Below are 3,307 nucleotides of genomic sequence, written 5' to 3'. Positions count from 1 at the left end.
TGACAGATTATATGGTGTCATGTGGGATAGCAGAAAAAAAGCAAATGTGCTTGGTTTTTGTTTCTTCCCCATTGCTCCTTTACATGGTGGAATGAGGTGATTTTCCTGTTTCTGGAGGAGTTTGTGTCTGAAAAGGCTACATGCCTCTTATTTCTAAATATGTTTTATTTTGCCCTTTGTCTACTCCTGTCCACCAGTGGGTGAGGGCAAAACTGAGGGCAGGAAACCCTTCAGGAGTTACAAGCCAACCCAAGTGCCAGGGAGGATTTTCCTCCAGGACTGGAGAAGGAGTCACTCTAGGCCCAGCAAAGTAGGGCAGTTCCCCCCAAATCACTCATGTGCTATAGCTGAGAGCAACCCAGCTTAGCTCAAAGGTGAAGCACTACTTCCATGTGAGCAGGCTCTGAGTGACACGTTACAAAACAGTGCTGGTTGTGCTGGCGGCAGGGCTGTCATCCCCAGGTCAGCTCTGGACATGATGCCCTGCCCAGGCTAACTTCCCCTCTCCTGTGCCTCATTCCATGGTGTTCACCCACACTGGAGATCAGTTGGGAAAGGGCAATTCCCTTGCAGCAGGAGCCTGCAGAGCAGAGGACATGCCCTTCCTCAGGAGCAGCAATGTTATCCCAGGGTATAGAGACTCACCAGCTTCTACCCTGAGCCCAAAATGCTTCTCGTCACCTGCAGCACCTGTGTGCTGGTGCCTTCGATGGGCCCGTTTCCCTCACTAGGAATTGCTGAGAACAGAGGTTGTTCACACCAGTAATGCCTCTCCTGACAGAAGTTCATCTGTAAATTCCCATCGACCAAAGCAGCCCAGCATCGATCGCGCTGTGTGCCTGACGTCCCAGCAGGCAGCGGTGACATTGCTGCCGCCGCAGGTCGCATTCCCAGCTCCGGGAGGGCACGGCCAGTGCGTGGCAGCCCCGGCCTCTGGCCTGCTGCGCTCCCGGCAGGGCAGAGTGCGCCCAAGGGCAACCGCGGCTCCTTGGCCCTCAGCCCTGCAGGGCAGTCGCCCGTGCTCGGCAGCCTGATCCAAAGCCCTTGGTGCCTGCTGACAAGCAGCCCGAGCAGCAGCCACCAGCCTGTTCTGTGAGCCTCTTTGGTAAGTTGTCAACAGCCTTGCACAGTCCCCATCAGCTCAAATGTGCAGTGATGTCAGAAATGTGCCCGTGAGTGACATGTGTCTTCATTTAACGGGAGACAACACAGCCCCGCACAGAGGAGAACTTGAAAACCACTTGGTACAGGATTAGTTTTCCCACCTGTCTTTTTAAACCAATTAACCATTTTCACTCAGTGAGTAAATGTCTGTTAAAAATGTTTTCCAGGTAAAACCATCCCTACAGGAGAGGAATGTCCCCAGTTCTGCCCACTTGCTGCATGTCTGACCATTCCAAGCTATCTGTGAGCTGAGGTTATACGGCTCCCCAGCACGGTGGGGCCGTGGCTACACACAATGCGAGCCGGCTCCAGTCCATCCTTAATCTTTGGGCCCTGTTTCTGCTTTCATGCGGTGTCTGGCTGCATGGCTGCGCTTTCTGCACAGCGGGGTGCTGGCCTTCAGTCTGAGGAGATTCAGCGGCGGCCCTGCGAGCCCCCGTGGCCTCTCGCATGCAGCTGCAGGATTGTTAGATATCTTTAATTAAGTCGGTGAACTCTGCCAGTGCAGCAGATGCCTCCATTAACTGCTCAGCCACAGGCATTGTGCAAAACAGTAGCGAATGGGAGTGAACGGGAGGATTGCCTTAGCTTTGATCAGAGCCCCTGCAGCGCCGGCCCTTCAAAGGGAGGCTGAGCGCTCCCTGCCTTAGGCGGCTCAGAAGCGCTGTCCTGCAGCGCACGCCTAAATTGGATGGGGTGCTGGGGTCTTGCCAGAAACACCTACTCCTCTTTCTGTAACCCACAGTTCACCTTCCTTCTTTATTTCTTTTGAATTGAAAGTGATCTGATGGCCCAGGCTGGTCTGAGAGCACTTCTGGAGGTGAGAAAGTGCTGGAGAGGAACAGCAGATAGAAGTCAGGTCTCCTTGGGCCAGGGTTCTCGTGGGAGCTGAGCTGCATCCCTCGTTTGCTGCTGGTGGGCTCCAGGGAACATGGGGACATCAGGACAGTGTCAAAGAAACACCTGGATTTGCAATCAGTTTCTCCTCTGCTTGCGAACAGCTGAGCAAGGTCCTAAATGTTTGCAGATTTCAGTGGGATTTCAGCAAAACAAAGGCAGATAAGCCTCCAGGAGTGTCAGAATACTCTCTTCCCAGTGTAATAAACACTGGAGACATTTAAAATGTACAGGTCTCTGAAGGTCTTCCACTCCTGGTGACCAGTGCCAAGGGAGGCTCAAAGCCCCTGCTCAGTGCAACGGGGCACACATCCCCTGCCCAGATAAGCTGAGTTTAATGGTGTCGCCATTCCGGACCTGAGGAGGTGAGGGCACAGCTGGGACAAAGTCATGTGGCACTGAGGTGCTGCAGGAGGGGACCATGGATGAGCAGGAGGGGCCAGCAGCGCTGCAGAGACCAGGTCTGCCCTGCAAGTCAGGGGTCACAGTCAGAAATGGTGCAAAGCCTCAGTGCCACTCTGTGCTCTGCAGCTATGACCCATATCCCTTGGTCTGACCCATGAAGTGTGGAGCTGATCACAGCCAGACACCAGCAGCTTGGCTGTTCTTAAGCCCTTCTTGTTGGCAAGAAGCAAATGGTTCTCTCAGCACACCTTCAGGAGGGTGTACAGGATGGGGACACCTCTGGGATCTATCCAAGGGCAGAGCCCACATGAACTGTCTGGGAATATTCTGGAGAACACAGGAAAATAAGTGTGTTTTGACCGTTTCTGACATAGAGCTATTGGGTATTGTACAAAGATAAGGGGCTATGAAAATGACCATTTGATTTCTGTTCTAACAGAAAGCTGACTTCAACTCCCAGTGCTGACCAGAGCAGCAATAAAACTGCAATTTTCTTTCAAACATAGCAGGGAAACAAGTCCACCACCACAGTTAGAAAACAAATAATGTAGCCACGGCTCAAGATAAATCCAAACTTTAATTTTGGCCTAAAGATATGATTGTTGGAAAATAACAATACACTTTCATATCTTTATTAACCAAAATTATATCTACTGATTATTTTACAAAATGAAAGACAAAGTTTATCAGGGTTTTTAAAATCACTGCGTGCTTAGAAAGAAATGGGTTTCTGAATTAGATTAAGTAGCATGAAGAAAAAAAAAAAAAAACTAAAACCCGCCTGTGCCGCGGGCCACGTATGCAAGCAGCTCAGTGTCCTGCTCCATTGGCTCTGCAGGGG

The sequence above is a fragment of the Aphelocoma coerulescens genome, chromosome 9 (assembly GCF_041296385.1).
Source record: "Aphelocoma coerulescens isolate FSJ_1873_10779 chromosome 9, UR_Acoe_1.0, whole genome shotgun sequence".
Lineage (NCBI taxonomy): Eukaryota > Metazoa > Chordata > Aves > Passeriformes > Corvidae > Aphelocoma > Aphelocoma coerulescens.
This window is presented reverse-complemented; position numbering follows the sequence as displayed.